At 44.0% G+C, this 23,633-nt stretch overlaps 2 protein-coding genes across 2 annotated transcripts in view; both read right to left on the bottom strand.

Moving 5' to 3' along the window:
* The window catches only part of LOC120835975, a 387,414-nt gene that overhangs the window by 179,622 nt on the left and 184,159 nt on the right, over nt 1-23,633 (bottom strand). The gene's annotated exons all lie outside the window — the stretch shown is intronic.
* The window catches only part of LOC120837130, a 213,803-nt gene that overhangs the window by 161,328 nt on the left and 28,842 nt on the right, over nt 1-23,633 (bottom strand). The gene's annotated exons all lie outside the window — the stretch shown is intronic.

Genomic DNA, 23,633 nt, shown 5'->3' with positions numbered 1-23,633 from the left:
ATATTATAGCCCAGTATTTATGTCTCATGTTTAAAATTTCCCTTGAAACTGGGGCAGTTCCACACGATTGGAAGGTAGCAAATGTTATTCCTGTTTTCAAGTCAGGGGATAAAAGACTTGTAGAAAATTATAGGCCTTTATCTTTGACGTCAATTAGTTGCAAATTGTTGGAACATATTATATATAGTGAAGTTTTTGATTACCTGGAATCCTGTAAATTTCTTGCCCCCTCCCAGCATGGCTTTCGCAGAGGGTGTTCATGTAACACACAACTGGCAGAATTTCAACATTACATTTCAAAATCACTTGACAACAATACTAATGTAGATGCAATTTTCCTTGATTTTCGTAAAGCCTTTGATACTGTACCACACCACCTACTACTGAAGAAATTAGCATCTTTAAATATAACTAACAATATTCAAAAGTGGATAAAAAATTACTTAAGTGGCCGAGAGCAGTGCGTGGTTTTAAATGGTAGCAAGTCATTACCTATAACTGTGAGTTCAGGAGTACCCCAAGGCAGTGTCTTGGGACCATTATTGTTCTTAATTTATATTAATGATATTGTAACTGACATTCAATCGCCGATTAAGTTGTTTGCGGACGATTGCGTTGTTTATAGACATATATATTCAACAATGGACATAGAAATATTGCAAAGCGACCTAGATAAAATAGAACATTGGTGTGATAAGTGGAAAATGAGTTTAAATATTGGAAAATGTAATTATCTCAGCTTCACAAAAAATGTATCAAGGTCTCCCGCCAGCTATACCATTAAAAATGCAATAATCCGCAGAGTAAGCGACTGTAAATACTTAGGAGTTAATTTCACCCAATTACTTAAATGGCACAATCATATTGACTATACAATAGCAAAGGCAAGCAAAATGTTATATTTTATCCGGAGGAATTTTAAGGGCGCTTCAACAGAGGTGAAAGAAACTCTATATTTTGCATGTTAGGTCGATACTCGACTATGCATGCATCATTTGGGACCCATACCAAGATTATCTTATCGAAAAATTAGAAAAGGTACAGAATCAAGCGGCACGATTTGTCAGCAATAACTATAACCCTTATGCAAGTATCTCTGAAATAAAAGCCATGCTGGGATGGGAATCATTAAACACTAGAAGGTATAAGTTAAGGTTGAAGTTTTTTCATCGGATTTATTATAATGAAACTGGCATTGATAGAAATGAGTATTTGTATAAACCAAGTTACATGTCAGTGCGGTTCGATAACTCTGAAAAGGTTTTTGAGTACTGTTATAAAACAAACAATTTTGGTAGTTCTTTTTTTGTTCAAACAATCAAAGACTGGAACCTGCTGCAACAGGAGCTGGTCAGTATCTCAGACAATGATGTATTTTTTTCTTGTTTGTGAAAATCACTGTTATTTGTTATTTCGTGATCCCCCCCCCTACGATAATGCCCACGAGGCGATGTAGGTATTCTGTAAATAAATAAAATAAAATCCCGCGTTGGCGAAATCAGAGATCTTGGTGTTGTATTTGACTCTGCTTTGCGTTTCCAGGGTCATGTTATGCATATTGTGAAGTCTGCGCACCCTGGGTCTTGTGTGTCGTGTATCACGAGAATTTCGTGACCCTAAAACATTTCTCACCTTATATTGTTCCTTGTGTCGTTCTCACCTTGAGTATGCATCTGTTGTGTGGGGTGGGACGTGCCACTCTAATCTATTGAGGATTTCTCGTGTACAAGCGAAATTCGTATCTATTTTTAAACACCGTTTCAACTTTGCAAAAGCAGTTGATGACGTGCATAGTTCACCCATTCGACTGCCAAACTTGCAGGGACGCCGAAACACTGCGGAGCTGCTCTTTCTTTATAAATGTATACATGGTCAAATAGATAGCTCCGACATCCTGCATCAGGTTTCTCTGCACGTACCGCGAGTGACGACAAGAAAAACGTCAATCTTCTATCTGTCATCTAGAGTTAATACACTTGATCCAGTATCTCGTGCGGAACTCCTTTACAATAACTCTTCTCTTAATCTCGATATATTTCTTGACAACTTTTCCGATTTTGTTAAATCTGTGCGGAAGCTCTTTTGTGACTTTTGATGAACTTCCTGAATCAACTGCCGGGTTTCCATATGTATTTCTATGACTGGTTGATTTCTTGTTTCTATTTGTACGGAGCTGTATGTGTAGTGTTCAGACGTTCGCGTCTGTTTGCGTCCAAGTGAAGCATCCATATGTATTAGAAAATTTTTTTTTCGTGTCTTCATTTCTCTGTGCAATTTTTGTGCACTTCTTTGTTTTGTTTTTCTGTACAATTTTGTGTACACAGTTCTCGCGTCTTCTTTTTTTGTAGAATTTTATGTAAAACTGTCTTTGTTCTTTTTTACGTGCGCCAGCACCAAAACCGCAAGGTTGTTCCTGGGCACAAATAAAAACTATTCTTGATTCTTGATTATTATTATTAGCTGTGTGGACTTCTTTCCATGTGCACTCCTGCCCGAGATCAGCTTGAGGTACTGGAGTCAAAAAAGTCATGAAGATGACACACTCAGACAACACTACATGCTCAGACGGTGAGGAGGAAGACAATGTGACTGATAAAAATTATTGCTACTGCAAAGGACAAGAATCAGGCGAAATGGTGAAGTGCGACAATGAGTCCTGCAAGTACAAGTGGTTTCACTTTGTGTGTGTGAACTTGAAGAAAGCCCCCAAGGCACAAAAATGGTTTTGTGGTGACTGCAAAACAAATAAGAGGTAGAATTCTGAATGACACGCAAGAGTGTGCATCCTAACTTTCCTTTTTTTGCCCAAGTGTGGAACGTATTTTGAGCAATGAAGTGCATGGACTTCTTTTTCTTATGAGTTGAGGGCTTAATAAAGTTTGCACCTGTCTGGTATATCTTGTGAAAAGGGATTACGCCACAAGGGGACAAGGTTGCAGTTCACAATTTCGGCAAGAGACCTCGATGGTGGTTGGGTGAGGTTGACAACACCAGCGGAACATCCATTGTGGCTGTATCAACTCTGCAAAAGCAAGTGTACCGCCACAACAACCAAGTCAAGCGACACTTCACCACTTGGGCATCAAGCCCTTGGGAACTACCACCACCTGACAAGGACCAAGGCTATGCAACAAGCTAACCAAGTACAGTGGAGACTGCAAGGATGCCCTGTTGGAGACAACCCACTCAAACTGTCCGCAAGACCCTAAGGTTCACATAGCCTTCAATAATAAGGTAGCCTTCATTAAGAAGGGAGGAGTGCTGTGTATTTGTACGCCCTCACTAGATGGCGCCATTGACCCGCTCCATAACAAGTGCGCCTTTAGTCAGAAAGGAGCTGGCTCTGGGGCCGCAAGGATGGAAGGCTGCTGTCATTCTTGCCGCTTGTTATTAGTTAATAAAGTATTATGTTAAAACCGAATCGCGAAGTACATAACAATGACGTCAAGGTCGCGAAGTATCTGCCGGTCTCCCGAGATGCATCGCGCTCTCCGATGGCCGATTTTGAAACGCTCGCCAGAATCTCGTTAGTAAGAACAAAAAATACAGCCATCTGCTTGAAATACAATCATGAGATTATCAATTACGGGTTAATCTGAATCTATTCTACTTATTTCTTGATTTATTTTTATTATTATTTAAGTTCCGATTAAGTATCCCTTTAAAAAAGAAACGATTGCAGGAACATCTTCTGGTAGAATAAAAGCATGTACAGTGTAGACCGCATATAACGTATGTTGCGGGAGTCGCGAAAATCCGCACTATAAGCGGTACCGCGCTATAACCAAAACATCAATTTTTCAGGCCAAGATACATGCCATGAGACAACTTACACTTGTAAAAGAATTTATTTTATGTTAGATGAAAAATAAAGCTTAGTTTGAGGAAAGTCTTTATTTCACCAGACTAGTACACTTCTCTCTCAAACGTGTTACACATTTTAAAAGAAATGAGCGGCTTTTGCCTGGCGCAGCCTTTTAACGGCGTCGCGGGTTGCGGACGGACGTTGCGAGCGTTCAGGATTGCTAACCCTAATCACTTCTCTCCGGAGACGAAAATGCGTAAAAATTCGCATCCTTCATAAGGTACGCGCCAGTAATACCTTGAACTTGAGCACACGCATGAAATGCGCCAAATAAGAAGCCCGGGCGATGTTCGAGGACACAAATGCTTAGAAATCACCACTGTAGTCGAAGTAAGCAAACACGACGACACGGTTGTTTCTGCCGTCTTGAGAGCGCCGCCACGACATCGCCGCACGAGTAGGTGGATCTTCCCTTCTAGTACGTGCTGGGTTATCATAGCGACACACAACGAAAATTCACAGTCAAGGATAGCGCTTTTACGTGGAACGATGAGATGAACGGACGGCGATCACAACCGACGCTGTGTTTGCGGATAGAAGCAGCCGGCCCGCGACCGGAGGAGGAGGAGAAGCGTTGTAATAGAGGTTGGGGGGAAAGGAGAGAGCCAAGAGTGTGTACGCACTGGGCGCCCGCGACCGGCATGCAACGCGTGCGAACACTTCTCCTCGACCTGCGATTGGTCTGTCGCTGCGGTTGTTTGTTTCCAACGCAGCGGAGGGACGCACGCGAACGACACGTGCGTGCGTCCCTCCGTCGCTATGGCAACTGAAGCCTTTCGCTTCTTCCCGCTTCTTCGAGCAACTCGGCTCTGGCGCAACTGCCACGCGAGTGCCGCTTGCTGCTCGCGCCGTCAGCACCGTTATCTAGTGTCGCACAGGGAAGCGCGCTCGCTGCTCCGGTCGTCGGCGCGGCCGGCGGGCTGTGCCAGAAACCACACTATAACCGGTATTTCCCTTCGCGCGCCTGCATTTTAAGCGGTATGTAATTACATGGAGTTCTATGGGAGACGAACCGGTGGTTTAAAAAAACCGCGTTATACCTGGTCCCGCACTATAAGCGATTACGTTGTAAGCAGAGTGTCGAACCGAAATTTTTATCGGTTCGGTTCCGGTTCGGGTTCACGGCTTTCGGTTCGGTTCCGGTTCAGCTCCGGGGAGCAAAAAATAACGGTTCAAACCGGTTCGAACCGGTTCGAACCGGTTTGAACCGCTAAATTGATAATATATTTTCCGCGTTGTTCTGAAACTATACACTATTTACGCCGTGAAACAATCAACTATATAGGTTCTCCTCTCATCTGTGCAATTAACTTTTTTGTCAAATACCAAAAGTATGAAATTCATTTTTTTTTTTAATTTCTTAACATACATAACGGCGTGTTCATACGACATAACATACACATTACCAGTAACATATATTTACCTGAATCCAAATGTTTCAGTATAACAGTAAAGAGCTGAGCTTGTTGGTACATACCTGTAAATTGATCAGCTTGGAATTTAGAACTATACTGTCTTTTCCTGTCCTTTCTTTGTGTTTAAGTAAAATTCTAAAATTCAAGCTGATTTATTCACACAGTAAAAAATGTTGACGCCAAGTGTGGCATGGTCACCAAAAATACCCTTGATTGGTACAACTTTGTGTCGCAGTATTAAAAGTTAAATCGTGATTGTGTCCTCGAACTAAGGAATTAATTACTGCACAAAATTATGAAATGGGAGCCTCGTGGCCATATATATCGTGAAATATTGTTTACTAAATATGTTTCACAATATATATATATATGTATATGATGACGACACAACTAAGCAAAAAGCAATGAAATTTTCAAGATGTCACGAAAGTTCTAGGATAATCCCTTTCAGTCTATTTTTTAAAGAAATGCCGAGCGTCAATCAAAATGCTTGTTGTTTTAACCAAACATTGCTTACACTCAGCACCGCGATGCATGCGACTAATCATGCAGCAAGGAGCAATCAAAATTGTTCAGTCTAATCTATATGCACATTCGCACTCAGATCGAATCTGGCCGAAAATAGCGCTTGCCCACGTTAGTTAACATTTTCTTATACAGGATAAGCTGGCATAGCCTGGCTATTGAGGTTTGCTCTTGACAAGAGGCCGGTCAATTTAATTTGCAAATGAGCATCACCCTTGCTAATTGATCATTTTAACGCAATAGCACTGAGAAGCTCATGTCGCAGAAAAGCCGATTTCGGTGGCGTGACTGGAAAATCCTGAATGGTCGATAAGGTCATGACGTCAGAGCTACATGCCCTCGCTCAAGAATTTCAAACAACTCACAATGCTCACGTGAAACGTGACATCACGCATGGAATGAAAGTGAATAAAACATGACATGTAACGTGAATTGCAGGCCGCCGTATGTCTCTAATAATTTCTTTTTGCCTTAAAGAAAAAAAAAAAGAATTTTAGGAGGGATTCGATCCCACGAACCTTCGGTTGCGAGTCAGACGCTCCTGACTAGGCAACCGAGGCACGCTTGCGCGGCAAGTAAGGAGGCGATTTTAAAGCCAAAGCTTAAGCGTCCCCCAAAGTACCTTCTTTATTAAGCAAAACGAAGTAGTATTTAAAGTTTTTTTCGGCATGGCAGCTACTTAATTGGATATTTTCTGACAGTTTGCGTGCGTAATCGTCATGGTACAGCCGCGCGCCCCTGTTTACTTTGTTTTTGTCCAGCCCAGAGACAGATTAAAGCAATGTTTACCGCGTAGAAGAGGCAATAACAGGCTTCTATATGTTTAAGAAGTTATATATGTGAGGAACAAATTGTTGTTTAAATTAGCTTCAAAATCAGAAATGTATGTAAAGCTGTCCCAAATAACCTTCAACGTGCCTGTCGAGGATACAAACGCCGGAAAAGATTGGCAGAACACAGTTCAAATAATTTTTGGGGGCATAGCTATTGGGTGGTTGGCCATTTATTTATGTTGTCAAATATTCAGTTATCAATGTAATATATTTTTATATTGATCAATAAATATTACCTTAAAAGTTCACATAACCGCTTGAGACCGACACGGAAGGAACATACTCGAAACTACGCGAGCTGTTGAGTCTGCGCAAAAGTGTTTTTCTGTTTGCTGATTGGCAGTGTGAAACATCGGGTTGCAGGGTACGCCAAAAAAGACTCTGTGTTCACATGACAGGTCTGAAAGTAAATACTCGAAATGTTAAAAAAAGAGAAAATAATGGTATTTTCCTAAATAATCTCTTACAGAGCGCCTTACTGCAAAAAGAGATGCGTAAAGGTGCACGCAATGAAATTAATAATTTTACACGAATAGCGCGAAGGACCGATGAAATTCTTAAAATCTTAATATAAATCTCATTTCGTCAGCTTGCATGAGCTCGAAACTTTGCAAAATACTACCTCGCGAGGCTAATGTTACATTCGGTTTTACCTGCACTTGTTTTGGGCCCTCACTTTACAGCACTATGCTAGAATAGTCATGCGTTCTAACATTTTTCTGGGCTGCCATCTATCATCGCGAGACTGGAATAAATACTGGAAAACTTTACAAGTAGGACATCTATTGCTAGTGTTGCGAACATCACATTTCACCAGAAAGCTGAACTGTTCAACATGGCATGCACGTGACGTCATCACACTATATGATAGTAGTCATTGTGGCTTTTTGCTAAGAAAATCAAATTCGATGGTGCAAAATGCACGCTGCAGGAGGTTCAAGCTCAGTGAAAGCCAAGTATTTGAAAGGCACGTATTATTATTCGTAGTGCATCTTCGCGAGGAACTGCGCGACCGTCTGGCACGACAAAAACGTGCTTTTTGGCAAGAGTGTTTTTGCAAACAAAGTAGTTTCTGGGCCCACGCTTTTTGGTCTCCGCCAAAGATGAGGGAAAGAGGAACCTCTTTACAACAGAGTATGTTTTTAAAACTACCCCCCCCCCCCCACACACACACTCACGCACACATACATGCTTATTTTTACAGCGGAGCTATTAAGGGTCAGTTTCCCATCATGTCAGTCAGCAAACAAATAATGACACAAAACTCTGGACAGCTACCGCCATCTATAATTGACGGCGGCAACCAGACAACCGGCTTCCCGGTTGTCTGGTTGCCGCCGTCGCGCATTGATGGCGACAACCTCTCCAGCCTCTGGCTTGCCGACTTGCGGCCGGCCCATTACTTCATTCCCACCATAGTACAGCTTCGCTGGTGTTCCTTCTTCACCAAGGTGGAAAGGCTGAAAGTATTCCTGAGGAATTGCCTCCTCCGTTTGTGAGTGCTAAATCCACAATTTTATTTGTCACTTGTTAACAGCAACTCTCCATTGCTTTTTTTTTTGTTTATTATTTTGCACCCCGCGAAGTTTAAAGCGGTCATCAAATGATATCGGGTTGGAATGTTCATGAATTTTCAGAGGCGTATTCGTCCTAGTCTGACCCAAGTATACTCGCACAGGCCGCCACTGATTCAGAAGTTCCCTTGTCACGGTGGAATTACGAGAATAAAAGGGAACTATATCTTTCAGTATTGTCTTCGCAAAGCTTGACGACGTAATTGGGGGATCGAAACCAGCCGCCTGACGACAGTCGCGCGCGGCTCATGGATGAGACACGAGAACTGCGTGAGCACTGTACATCGGCTCGTAACAATCAATGCCTCGGCGGACACTCGGGTAGTGGCTTGTGTCCAACCACTGCGGTGATGAGATTAGCCGAACTCTAAAAATGCCTGGAGCTCCAGCAGGCGTTTTCTTCCTTTCCAACCCCACCACGGGGGCATGATTAACGTTGGCGGCCTCAGATAGGTACCAGGCCAGGATGCCGCTTCTGGCTCCGAGTTGAGGGGATCAACGATGCTCATATTTCTCTAATTTTTTGGCCACTGCCATTGCCTAAAAAAAGAGCAAAGCCAAGTTTCTTTAGTTATTAACGTTAGGAAGTGATTTTAAGCAGCGTTATGTGAATGTATAGAAATATTTGTATTGTTCCTTTAAGCAAAATACAGAGGCGGTAGAAACCTTGAGAACGACGCTCGTGTGAGACTTAGGCCGTGTTCCAAAATTTACATGATCTTACTCCAGAGTAAGGGTTTTGTTTTCTGGCGTTCCAAAACCTAGCCGCGTCCAGCACTTTTCAATTTGTGATGTCACGTGACATGACCCGCGGGAGTAACTCGGATCCATTTGGGTAAGATTTGGAACACGGCCTTAAAGCGACTGCCAATGTTCGGCTCTCCCTCTGAGGTCAATTTTTTTTTATGTTTTTCTTTCAAGTATTTTTTTCCGTACAGTTCAAAAATTGGGCAGGCGATCGAATTATAGGGGGCGTTCTTAACCGTTTGTTTCCCCACACCTAGGTGTTTACTCAACACAAGGCCTCTGCACGTACACACAGGCCTTATGTGCATGTCCATGTCATCTTCTACAATAGAGCGCACGGCACAGTTTAATGTAAAAAATACTAACAATCGACGAAGCGACGTTAAGTGTCGGATCTATCCTCAGAGAATGCGAGCTGGGCCCACTTCGGCTTTTGTGCTGAGCTGGGACCATGCATGCTGCATTGTTCATGCAGGCCGGAGTGGAAACAAAAGAGCCCCCCCAAGCAGCACAGAGTTGGCCAGTCATCGGCCAGTGGCTGGCTGTGGTCCTTGGCCAAGTGGCTAGACAGTGGCCAGAGACTGGCCGGTGACTGGCCTTTATCTGGCCATTGGCCAATGGCCACTGGCCATCAGCCATCGGCCAAGCATTGGCCAATGAATGGCCACTCTCTGGCCACTGGCCAAAAGACCATCGCCAGACATTGGCCATTGCTTGGCCAAAATCCGTGGTGCTTGTCCTCTTCCTCACCGGAAACACAACTCCAGCCGAACGCTGACGCCGCGTTCGGTTATGTCGGCCGAGCGCTGAGTCATTGTATTTATTGTCCCCATCCGTGTAGTTCTAAAGTTAACCGCTTGGGGCGTCACGGTCGCTCCTCCTCCCCAATAACGAAAACATTTTTGGGTGCTTCAATAATGTAAAATTGGTCGTGCAACATTTGTTTTTGTACTTTCAATAAATACTGTTAAGAAATAACCCCTGACGTTGATAGCTTGCGAAAAGACAAAAAAAATAGCAGATGCAAAAGAAAATAAAGAAACAAATAGCTGTCGATCCCCTCCTCAACTCGCAATTTGAACAAGTAGCCACGTGATCTGACGCTAATTATGTACCGTCAGTGTTCATCATAGTCATGCGCTAGGGTTTAGAAAGCAAAAGCTTGGGCTGGAGCTTCAGACATTATTAAAATTGGGCTATTATCATCTTTAATTGAACACAAGCCGTTGCCCGAATGTTCGGCGATGCTGATTGGCATGAACTTGAGCACTCGATTCGGGGCTATGAAAATTGTTTACGTCACGGTGTCACGTGACTCGGTGCAAAATCGTGATATCATGTTACATCACGCTGTCAACAAGGTTAATACATTTAGTGACTTTCTCAAATTAAATCGACTTGACGCAGTGAGTCACGTGACGTCACAGGGTCACGTGACATTACTTGACAGCATGTATTGACACCATGACGTCAGGTGACGTGACACATGGTTAATCATAGTGCCAGTACAAAAGCGCCACGAAAACCCACAGTTTACCATACATTGCAATTCTGTATGTGACAATTCAAGCAATAGGTAGAAATACAGCCGCCAATTTCATATTCCCATATGTTCGTTTTGTGATACTAACAAAAACGAAAAAAGAATACCTTGAACCGTTTTGAACCAGTTACCGTTATATTTTTTTTTTGGTTCGGTTCCGGTTCAGTTCCAACATGGCGGCGAAGATTTCGGTTCGGTTCAGTTCTGGTTCGGCTAAAAATAACGGTTCGGTTCCGGTTTTCGGTTTGGTTCGGTTCCGGTTCGACACCCTGGTTGTAAGTGGTCTATACTGTACTTAGTACAGGAAATTCACAAGTGCTTGCCCATGCGTAGCAAGCTATACTTCACGTGAAAGGTTGGGTGAGGGGCTGAGAAGCACAAGAGCACCAGTTTGGGCATTGCTATGCTTGTACAAACAAGGGCTGGCCATGCCAAAGCTTAAGCAGTGGATGTAGTAAAGTGCCAGAAATCAAAATGCCGAAATATTGAAAGGTACATTGTGAGTTAGCTGCAGGGTACCGTGATATTGATGAAGCAACGAGAGGAGAACCCTGCCATCCATACCGCAAGCTACAGCTGCTTGAAGAATGTTTAGCACTTGTTCTGGATAACTGGGACAATACGGATGCACTCATCTGTTGCCTGTGTTTTTATATTTGCTTTGCAGACATGCTATTTAGATATTCTCTGCATTTGTTGCTGTGTTTCGGCCTTTTGATGTTGTGATTGTTTGCCGTTCTGAGTTTTTGCCTTTTGCAGTCACTGGCATTTCGAATTTCAGCATTCTGAATGTCTCCTGCTTAGGCAGGCCTGGAACAAGGCCAGACAATACTCTGCACTGACTTCCTGCAAAGACAGCATTTCCAAACACAATTCACTTGAACAAGATAAGAAAAAGACTCTCAAGTATAGCTGTCCAATGCCAGAAACTGTACTACAAGATATCATTACTGGAAGCCCCGCTTATGCCAGGAACAGGGGCACTGTGTACAACAGACTCACTGTAAAGAAGCAAGTTTCTACGTATAATAGTTTGTTTCTGGTGCTATCAAAAAGATGTGAAACATCTTTCAATACACTCTTGGTTTTTTTTTTTTTTTTGTGGTAAAGGATTTTTGCAAGATACAGCAAAACAACAGAGACCTGGAGTTCAAGAGAGCTTTTGGGGTAACCCTTAACTAGCCAATGTCAGCACCAGCACAAACAGGCCACCACCACCATACACATACCAGCCCTTGCAGTTATGGTAGCCGCTTGCATTCTCTTGTGGTGGTGACACCGGGAAGTGGCATCCATCCAGCGGCCCAACTCCTGGGGGGAACTCCAGGGCAGCTTAAAACTCTCGGATAAGTTCCGGCAGCTCCTTTGGAACCATCAGTTTGGCCCACTCAGGCTCAAGATCAGACACGATAGTCTCGCAGAACTTTCAGTGCAGTTCATTGTTGGTCAATTGGTTGATACCGAACAGGGTGGCCACCATCCTGTCCTCGGCCGTGGAGCACAGTTTAAAGAGGGCCATGCCCACCCCCTTCTTGATATCATCTCCCACTTGCAAGTGACTTGTTGCTCCATTTAAAGCCAGCACATATCAAGAAGGTAGCAAAATGCAGCTGGCCTCACACGAAAAGCGTGTTTAAAAACATACTTTGGCATGTTGGGCAAGGTACCTTCAAACCATCGCTCGTATCTTACAAAGGACTGCACCTGCCAATTCACTGTGAGGCAGTTCACCGCTGTGGTTGCAAGTATGAAGTTGTTTGCCAGCATCTAGCTGGCCGTCCAAGCTATCGGCTTCACTTTTCGCCGATGACACAACAGCTCGGATGGCAGCCAAGGAGTTTTGTTGCTGTGCGTGCATACAAAAAAGAACAGCAACCCGAGTCTGACAGTTTTGAAGGCTTCATTGTCGTTACTAACGGAATTGGTGGGGTAAGCAGACAAGGAACCGAACGGCAAAGAAACTCACAAGCCAAGGAACACTGGAGAGTTTTCACACGGAAACATCATTGTTGCCTTTACAGCAGCTCATACCAGCCCATACTAAGGAAGGTTGCTTCGCTAGCAGAAACACCTGTAATTGTTCAAAAATAATAGAAATAAACACAACCCATAATATTGTTTACAAAAATAAATGGCAATACATCAGCAATTTTGTTGTATGAAGGCATTTATTTTGCTAAATAAGTGACAATAGTCTCTAACAAATCGAAAACTACAATTGCAATAAACATCTCCTAAATCGCCTTCAAGATGTTCTCGACACGTCTGACACCTGAAAGCTTAAATGTTTCTTGAGAATCTCGAAGGCCTTTGGCCTAAATGGCATTTGAGTTGACTGTATGATAGGGGTATAAAAGGAAGTATAACACGAAAGCGTCGTTAGCACTTTTGTCCGCTTTTGGGTCGGACGAAAGCGCTTCTGACCCAAAAATAGAAATCAATGCAGACGCAATTTTCGGCCGCCCGACCTTTTCTTAATTCCCCGATTGTCATATTTTAGGCAGAAATCAACCTTACACTCAGCTTGTTATATACACATGAAGCCATTGTATAACCGAGGTTTGACACGACTCGGAGTTCCAAGCCTTTTGGCAGGAGGATTGTGCGTTCACCAAAAAAATGGGATTTCAGAACCATCTTTTGCCTTTTTAGCTGTCTGGCCCCTTTTTAACGACCCGATTCTCATGTAATCAAGCAGAAATAGCAGTGGCAGTCGGCGGGATGGCCTTATTATGTTACTCAATACGGCGAAAACCAATTTAGTTACTAATTTCCTTACAACAATGCCGTTACAGCCAGCTCTGCCTTAAAGGGTAACTGCAAAGAAAAAAAAGTGTTTTTTAAATAGCCTAATTAGGACAAGCATGTCACAAAACAAATCTACCACGAAAACAGAAAAATTTTTTAGCAATATTTACGTCACAAGACGTAATTTAGTCGGAGTCACAACCTCTCCACATTTGAAACTCCCGCTCTTTCAACCCGCACGGGGAAGTATGCCCTGCCCCCCACTCTCGGATTGACTTGGCTGCGGAGTATGCAGCGTCTCGACTTCCGGCACGTCTTGTCGTCTTGTCCAACGCCGCGCATTGGAAGGGGAGGGTGCTGCCAATGCACGCTGGAAGCTAGAGCCGGTTTACTTTTGCTGTTTTTGTTTGGTCGGAAAAAATCTGGCAACAACGGATGTTCAACATAGCGCCGGTACTGTTTTGATTTGACGGGATGCGAGAAGCTACGCCGTTTGCGAGCACATGTAGCGAAGATGTGACCTGAAAAATGCCTCTGCCATGTTCCCGGAAGACAGAAGGTATCATTCGTAATCGTCGAGTGTGATTTGAAAGCGAAGGGAATCCCAGGGTCCACGAGTGCGCAACCACAAGCCAAGGTTCACGACAGCGCTGCGCTGACTTCGGCGATCTCGTTCTGTTTGGTGCTACACCTCGATGCGACAAAGAACTGAAACGTTCGTGGTGTGTGTTGCGGGGCTTGGAAGTAGACACCCACACTAACACAGAGGGCAAATTAGTTGTTGTCGGGTTGAGGTTTAACGGGTTCAGTCCCGTCGTCGTCAGCTGATCCGGTCCAGCTGGTCCGGGAGGACGCAGCGAGAGTTTTTAAAAGTAAACCTTCCTTCGTTTCGTTTCAAAATGTGGAAGATTCCCGATGCATACCGTGAATAAAAAGCTGCGGGCGTTTTCAACTAAATTTTGTTGTTTTAATTGATCAATGGACTCCAGACTGTTGTCCTAAATCTGCAGTTTTTATGCTTCGTGTTGTTGGACTGCGTTTGCACAGCAACGTGTTTGTACGACGACGCACACTGCTCGAGTAGATGATTCGGTCCTGCAAACGACCGGTTATAAAGAATTTCAGGGAAACGTAAGTCACCACCGATATTTTCCTGTAAATCTCCTGAGAGTTTGTTGTGCTCATGAATATGAATAAATTTGGGCAAGATTTCCTACCTGCCCACAAATGCATGAACTGAGACCATATTTTTCGTAGTGAACATAGTGCCTTTTCTTTATATTGGGAAGAGGCGTTGATGCATTTATTATGATACAATCACTTGAGAGTTCAGAAATCGGGGAGAGCGAGCAAGCTTTCCCAACTTCGTCTCTCTTCTCTCTGACACTGTCCCTAGTTTCAAGTTTCAGTAGACATACGTACTAGCAAATACAAACTGCTCCAAAGCAGGTAAAAGTCTCGGAAGTCAGGACAGTGCGGAATCTGTGTTTCGCAAAATGACCGGGGAAGAGCTTTTGCGAGGTACGCGGGATATGCAAACGATTATGCCATGCCCGTCGTTTGCGTCTCCCAAGCAAAACGAATAAGATTATCTAAAAAGACGTAATCACAAGCCAAGATTTACGATAACAGTACACATTCAATTTAAACAACTTTATGTAAAATGGTTCGGAAGCCGAGAAAAAAAAAAAAACTGTCGTCTAACGAAGGATTCGGACGTTTGAAGGCTTCTGTGCGGACAGCTGTTACCTGATAGCCGTGAAGCGCCAGCTTTTTACGTAACAGCTGTCTTAGTCGCGAATGCTCGGTGCACCCGGTGCAAATCTCAAAGTCCTCCGGAGCGAAATGACGAGAACATACCGTTTGTCGCTATGCGAACGCCCGATTGCCTCCAGCCAAATAGCATTCAGATTGTCATCTTTCGGGGTGACATGGCTGCTGGAACTCGCTTTCGCAATCACTCATCTGGCAGCACTTCACAGAGCAACGGCGCCATTTTACAGGAGCTGACATCTCCAAAAAGTCGGCATTTGCACGTGCAAGCAAAAAACAAAAGCACGCTAAGATAGCAAAGAGGGAAACGAAAGTAATAAACCACGCTATGAAAGCCAAAACTCCGCGTCGCTTCCTATCAATAACACCTGCGACAGGTGCTAAACACACACTACTTCACTTCAGGAAGTCTCACTCAAGCACCTGGTTCAACAAGAAACACTGATCACTTCAGCGAAAAGCCTAGTCGAGATAGGCGAGACAGGCGGGAGCAGAGACTTCGGCGGCCATAAAAGAATGGCGAAGCTTTTGTTTGTTATGCTATGAATCCAAACGGAAGTGCCCGTCTTGTAAACCTTTTGTAAAAAATAACTCTCATTACATGGGTTATTCTTTAAACGTAAAAATATGCCGCTCAAAAGGAAATTACAACATATAACAAAAGTTTAACAACCAAGATCTAAGCTGTCAATCAAACTCTTAGCCAATGAGAAGTATAGCAGCCAATTGGGGCTAAACGTCACGGAACACCAACTTCGTGGCGCACGATTTAAAACGGACGAAATAGCCGCTAACAAAAATCAGTCTCACGCAATAAATATTGGTCTTAAAAATTTTTTTTCCCCACGGAAAAATTGTTTTTTGACATGCTTGTCCAAATTAAGCTGTTTAACAAAAACTTTTTTCCTTTGCAGTTACTTGTTAAGGCAATCATTGGAGTCTACTTTGATGCTACATTTTTGGACTTGTTTTGTTAGGCTAAAATTTAAATTTGAGCTGTACACCTTAATTAATCGGTGGCTAAACTGATTTTTGAAGCCACATAAAATTGAATTTCGCCAGGATTTTATTAAAACTGGCAAACAGACTCGACTGTGTCTGTCCGGCAGGCACCAAAAGTGGTCAACAACTAAGCAAGCGTGTGCTGTGCAACCGTCATACCAACTTTGCACAGCAAGCAGAGCTTCCAGCCGTAACAGCCAGCAGGCGATGCAGAGTGGGACCAACGTTAATAGATAGGTGTGGGACAATAAAGCAGCGAGGCTTCCAGGAGAGTTCTTTCAAAAACCACGAGTCTTTGCACTTTTCTCCCTGTTTTGCAGGTAGTCATATGTCATGATTTTCTCGCCGTCTCATACCTTATTTTGTTACTCGTAATGTTTGTGTTTTCGGGTGTACCAGAAGAAAGGCCATCTGGTCTGGCCGTTGGCACAGACAAACACACTAACACTACAGCCTAACTTTAAAATAATATGTGCAATCAAGGGTTTGGTGCCTTTGACCATGTGCTAAACTGTAGATTGTTTTTCAAACTACCTGTCACCGATTTGATAAAGGCTCTTTTGTTCATATAAAGGGCCGGGCTATGAAATATATGTTTGAAAAAAAAAAAAAAAAACACTCTCGACAAGCTTGTGCTAGCTCTAAGGAAACTCTGCAATACAGCTAGTACTCCAAGACTGTTGTGTCGTGCTGCCTCCTCTTCTGCCAAAAAGTTTGTACAAATCTTTAGGCAGCGTTGAGCTAGTTTGCCATGAAATGAGGCTGCTTGTCTCTCCAGTGTAGAGGGGCAATTTTGCTGAGCTAAGACCTTTGGCAAGCGTCACGCAATATTGAAAAAGGGTCAGCAAGGCAACAAAGTGCATGCTAGCACACCTGCTTAGCGATCAACTGGCTGCACAGTTTTTGTGGGTGGGCCGGAAAGGCAAACACAACTTCTCGTCTTGAGGACAGCTGCTGCAATTGTTGGTAAGTTAATATCTATACACTTCCTATCCTATTACTCAGGCTTTTTCTATTACTCAGGCCAGCAGCGGAGCATGCATGCCCCTTTAGTCAATCAGAGCCTGGCCCAGCCTCTTTTTGATATCAGCCCCCCAGAAACATTGTCTGTAACCTGGGCCCATCCATAATTGGGCTTGTGAGATTAAAGGGGTGCTGAACTGAAATTCGGATTTTACAAACCAGGGCAGCAGAAGCGTCAAACAGGACACCGCAAACCCACCAAAACATCATTAATATAGCAATATCTAAAATTAATTGCCGTATTTTTCAGGGGCACATGACATCTCTCAGTTTTCTTGCTGAAAGGTTTTGGAGAATAGGAAGCAGACTCGTTTGTGCAGCAGGGAGGTGAAGCCAAGAAAAAAATGAAGCAAGGAATGCAACGTCGCACGCCTAATTGCTACATGCACTTAGTCACCCCTTTGCTGCATGATTCATGAATAATGGTTCATAGCATCCCACCTAGTTTAGTGATATCCATATCTTTATTCAGCATCACTAATACCTACATTCATCAAGTTTTACGCTTCTTATGGTCTTTGTCAGCTTTATCCCAACATAGCTTTCACTGCTTCAAAATAAATTTGTCCACCCTTTATCTGAAAAAAGTGCACATGGTCAGTTGATGTACTTCAGCTGTGTCATCTAAGGCAGTCAGTAGGGAGGGAAGTGCATATGTCCCATCTGGCCGAATGCCCACAAAAACTAAACGTTTGTTCTGTGCTATATAGGGTTTAACCTAGGGGCTCATTCAGTTTTTTAACCAGTTGGCAGACCTTCTTTACAAAAATTGTGTTTAGAATAATAAACAAAATTGCATCTATTTCTCCAATTGTTATCAAACTGGTTGTCGAAAGTCCGGACAGTGGGTTGATCTATTGACGACACAGTATTCAATGGGGACAGACTCTCATTCACTACTGTGAGGCATTACTAGTATTATGTTCTTCATACATGCTTATTAATTTCCGCTGCTAGAAGGCAGGTGCCGAGACGGAAGGATGCCATAGAAGACACAATCAAGTCGTGGCTCTGTCACGCACCTGAGCGCATGGCCGGAAAAAAACGAGAATTGAAGAGAAGTTGGCCAAGCTGACGGTATGCTTCCTGCCAGTCTGTAGTGTAAGGCTTCCAAACCTTTGTCGCTATAGATGCCTATGAACTACAGCATGCACGGTCATCACTACTTCATAGGCAGTGGTTCCTTCAATTAAACATTGTAATTAATTGTTCATATAACTTCACACAGTATTTCTTTAATACAGTAGAATCTTGGGCATCCCCCAGTTGGGGCAGTAGCTATGCCGTTTTAGAACTGCTGGAGATTGTGGGCTGAACTCCCTGCCAAGGTGGCTGCATTTTCATGAGAGTAGATCCTAGGATGCCTAAGAATATCTAGAGCGTGCCACTGTGGCGATTCCTATACCCCATAACTGTGCCAAGTCATGATAATTTTTAATTTTTCATCTTGATGTATAATACACATACAATAAACCATTTAATTGCAAGTCCACTTTTTGGCAGAGTAGCCCTACAGTTAGAAAATTGCATACACATGCAATATAGGATAAAGACAGTCCCATTACAAGGTGCACACTTGTACCACTTACAGTTAGTAGCTGCCAGATTGGCCCTGTTGCAAAGTGCCAGCCTATGTTTTGATTTCCAGCGATTGAATCTTGTTCAATGGGGCCCAGAATTTCCCTTCACATAGTTCGCAATTTACTCCATGGAAGTCGGTGAACAAGAAAAAATCTGGGCTAGGACCAAATGGTGCCTGTGTGCTTGAATTTGATTTAAATGTATTTTGTTATTAAAATACTGATTTCCCATTTCAACCTTTGTGTATCCACAACCTGTCCTTGTATTCAGGGAAAGCTTTTCCTAAACACAACTCTTTCCTATAATACTGTAAAACCCTTTATTTTTGCGGCCCCCATTTTTCGCGAATTGGTCAGGGGACATAATCGCGGCCACTAAATTTTGCTAATTCCAGACGCCTGGATTGAAACTCTTAAGGATTGAAATTTTCCCGTGCCTTTAAATTTCGCTAACTTTTTCATTCGCAAAATTTGCGAAAATTAAGGGCTTGCAGACTTTAAAGGGCTGTACAACAATTTTCAGACTTTGGCCGATTAACTGCGGAAATTAATCTGCGTCCCCTATGGAACGAAAAGCAGAAAACCGTATTTTCTTGCGAGCGCTAGTTTTTATTTTTAAAAGATGAAACAAATTTAAGGTCAAAGCGCCCTCTCCACTCTCCACGTTGACTTTCGAGTGACGTACTCTGGGGGTTTATCTTCAGAGACCAGCTGCTTTCTCCGCGATTGTCGACTTTTAAAGGATTGGCCTCGTCGAAGGTCGCGGCGAGCAATCGACACAAAGGACGGTTCGCCACTGGGCTTACGGCGAGTGTAGCAGCGGAGAAGGACAGGTTTTGTTGACTTCCGTGTATCCCCCAGAAACGGGGTCATTTTAGTTCCCGTAACCCCGACAGGTGGCTGCAGATCGGCAAATAATTTGTATTTTGCTTTGCAATTACGCAGCAGAATAGCAGTTTTTCGGTGAAAGGTGACGTGTTTTTGGTCACTTGGGCTTGCATGAACAATATAAAAAATGAAAACTGTCAATTATTTCAACATTAAAATCATTGCACTGCCCCTTTAAGGGTTTTATAGTACTATTTTGTTTGTATTCATGAGCCAGACGTGCAAGCAATACACTGTTCGGATCAAAATGAAAAAAAAAACTGATTGTATCTGAAATTAGTTAGGAATTTTGATGTGTTTTTCAAGAATAAGTTGGGAGTGAGGGAGTTAAGAAGGGACTGTGTATGACTGTCATATTAGACATCAAACACCAAACTATACTTTTTCAGCACATCCTTGTTTATGCAAACCTTTTTGTGTGCCACCTGGTTAAGATACTTGTCATTCCTCAGAATGCCATATATAAACCACCATTGTGCTTGTTCAGCATGGACTTTTTCAGCCTTTTAGTTCAATGCATAGCAGCTGAGGTTCTTCTGTTGGCTGGTCATTTTCTCACTTCTTGGAGCACACCACGGTTATTTATACTCACTTAACCTCAGTTAGAAGGGCCAGTGTGCAAAAGAACACCAAAATAAACTCTACCGCCTTTTTTCTTTGATTTCCCTATTCCGAGTAAACGAAGCCAGCAACCGGATCTGTGACACCGTCCAAGGACTGCAGCAAGCCGTGCCAGTCATTTACTTGCCTGTTTTTCTTTCTTCTGAAGTAGTGACAATGGTTTTTGTTGTTTTATTCATTGGAGAGGCTACTTCTTTGTTATCTAAGTGCAACTTTTATGTCATTCACAGCTTTTTCGTAGTTCAGTTGCCCAATTTTCTTAGACTACCTCCAGAGTATGCCAGCAAGGAGGCTAAGCATAACAGTGTCCAACACTTTAATGAGCAACCTATAATTTGTTTCTGTCTAAAGTGGACTGCAGCAGATGCTTTAAGCCATTGCGCTAATCTAGTTGCAGAGGCGTGACACATGAACTTGCTGTTGAACGCAAGATTATGTGGCGCTTGTTATGTGTCAACCCCTCCAAGCTAGATTGTCTTGGGGGGCTTGTAGTGCCCGCCTCTGTTCACTTTAGGGTGTGACAAAGTGTTGGAACTCTGACAGTGTTGAACATTCTAGTCGTTAAAACTAGTCTTATAAACCAAAGCATTCCATTTTTAACTAGAGCAAATTTTAACTTCAAGTTTAGTTTCATATATTGAGACACATGCTATGTACCATATAGGTGCCGGTCACACTTGACCGTCTACATTCTGAAATCGACGAAAGGTTTACTCGCCTGCAGGACACCGATGCCAAGTTTGGCTTTCTCCTCGACATCAACAAGCTGTGCTACAGCGACGACAAAAACAAATTAAAACCAATTGCTACACCTTTGGCGAGTTTAACAGTTCCGACGTTAACGCGCAGGACCTCTATGAAGAGATTTTAGATTGCCAGCTGCTGCTTTCACGGCGGGTTGACCAGAAAGTGTCAAGACATAAAGAACTTCGGAAATTTATTGTAGAGTATGGAGATGGCAGCGTATTCCCCAACCTTTGCGTCACCATTCAGATAATGTTAACCATAGCAGTTTCCATCACTGGCTATGAGAGGTCCTTCAGCAAGCTGAAATTGATACTTTCTTATTTGCGGGCCACAATGGGCCAGGACAGAATTTGTGATCTTGCTCTTCTGAGTGTAGAAAGAGAAACTGAAAAAATGAACTTTGATGTCATTATAGAACAGTTTGCATCATCAAAAGCAAGAAAAGTGCTGCTCTAGTTTTGACGGAGTACCCTAGTGTACAGTCCTTTTTATATTTGCGTTAATAACCAAATGATGTAAATAAAGCGTTCAAACATTAAAAAACTTGTGTTTCTTGACAACTGTTCATGATCAACAACAGCACTGGCGTCACAAAAGGCAATAATATGCGACAACGAGGAGACGACCGAGTTTGCCGGAACGACTTTTTCATAAAAACATGTGGCATAGAATACAGATTTGATTTATGCAATAAATAAATTTCAGCAACACATTTCACAGTAATGCAGAGAAAAACTGCAGCGAAGAACTGTTTACATGCCTACTTCGTAGTTCTCTTTTGTGTGGTTATATGTAATTTATGAACTTCGCATATTTCGTGTAAAAAGAGACGACAGCAGGTGACCGGCAAGGTCCATTTCTTTTTTCACTTTTTTTTCAAACCTAGTGGACTTCTGGTGTATTGTACGATGCATGGATGTACAAAACGACTATAGTCCACTCTAGTGAACTATCATTCAAGAAATCACACATTCCCTTGCCCAAAACAGTGAGATGGCCTTTTTTGCACAGCTCCTTCTGCCTCGAGCTGCAGCGTGCACTTGGAATTCGCCAGCGTCTTGGTTCCTGGTGTCTGTGGTGGCTTCCCGGTTGTGACTGGATGTTCTTGATTCTCACCTGAGCATGCAGCAAGGTAGGGTTCGGCGTAGCTCCGGGACTAACCACCCTCACCATCCTAGGACTACTCGTCCTCGTACCAGTGCAGTGGCCATGCCACCGAAGCAAGTCACCATGTCAGTTCCACCAAACAACGATGTTTCCGATGACGAAAGCTGGGATGCTAGCGCGTTCATTCGTGCACTGCAAGAGTATACTGCTCGAGTGGAACAGGTTGTTGCAACAGAGCGGGAGACGGCAAACCAGCAGTTTCACCGCCTCCCTACAGGAGAATCAACGACTTGCTGTGCAAGCATCCATGGCAGCCGCCACCGGACAAGCCCTGGCTCACAACATCACACCAGGAGGGGTTCCGCCCCAGTCCACCCCCCAGTTTCAACCACCACCCGTCGCCACCTTTGGGGGACTCCGACTACAGCCTGGAGCTGACACCCAGTCAGCTGTCCCCACCTCGACCGCCGACTCCTGGGCGATGGGATCGCAGTTTGAGTTTCAGCAATCCGCGGCTACCCAGACGGCCAAAACAGCTCCCGTCGAGCCCCGGGTCTTGGCCCCTTACACTCCGGCCGCCGACCCCGGGCGCTTTTTTACAGGACCAGACGTTGCCTTTAACCCGTACACCCTATACAACCCCCAAGTCGCCAGAAGACGTGTCTTCACTGTCAGTGATCCGTTTGCTAGGCGAGACAACACAGAGGCTCATGACGTCCAGGTACGTCTGGCCCCGCGGACGTCCGGGACTGGGTACGCTCCTGTATACCCTGTCAACAAGCGAAAGTCCATCGGAACCCTGTGCCCCCGACAAGGACCTTTCTCCAACACGATGCCCGGTTTGACAAGGTACATTTGGACCTGGTCGGGCCACTCCCATCATCACAGGGGTACCGCTACCTTCTCACCTGCATTGACAGATTTACGAGATGGCCAGAGGCAACGCCACTGCAGGACATTACCGCAACCACCGTTGCCACCGCCTTCATCTTGACGTGGGTCTCCAGGTTCGGATGCCCTTCCGAGATAGTCACAGACCGGGGACGACAATTTGAGTCGTCGCTCTTCACAGAGTTAACCCGCATTCTTGGGACGACACGGTTGCGGACGACCGCTTATCACCCGCAATCCAACGGACTTGTGGAGCGCTTTCATCGCCATCTGAAATCGGCATTGATGGCCCATGGAAGGCCTAACGAGTGGGTTTCCCAAGTGCCGATCGTGCTCCTTGGCATTCGGACGGCCCTTAAAGAACACCTCGGATGTTCTACTGCCGAGCTCGTCTATGGCACTCCTCTGAGGTTGCCATCAGATTTCTTCGAGGCCGACACACCATCGACGACAAAGCCCGAAGCTTACACCGAGACCCTCAGAGAAGTGTTCGAAAAACTCCGCCCAACTCCAACTCGAGTCGGGAATACTAAATCACCGTACGTTACGGAGGACCTAAAGACTGCCACCACGTGTTCGTCCGACAAGAACATCACAGAAAGCCACTACGTCCTCACTATCAGGGACCGTTTCCCATGGTACAGAGAAGGATGAACACGTTCGTCTTACGCATCAACGGGAAAGACGATGCGGTTGCCCTCCACCGACTCAAGCCTGCTCATCTCGAGGCTACTACACCGACCAACTATCT

Source organism: Ixodes scapularis, unplaced genomic scaffold (genome assembly GCF_016920785.2).
Source record: "Ixodes scapularis isolate PalLabHiFi unplaced genomic scaffold, ASM1692078v2 PGA_scaffold2__306_contigs__length_199485367, whole genome shotgun sequence".
Taxonomy (NCBI): Eukaryota; Metazoa; Arthropoda; class Arachnida; order Ixodida; family Ixodidae; genus Ixodes; species Ixodes scapularis.
The sequence above is the reverse complement of the archived record's forward strand: the minus strand, read 5'-3'. Positions and strand labels throughout refer to the sequence as shown.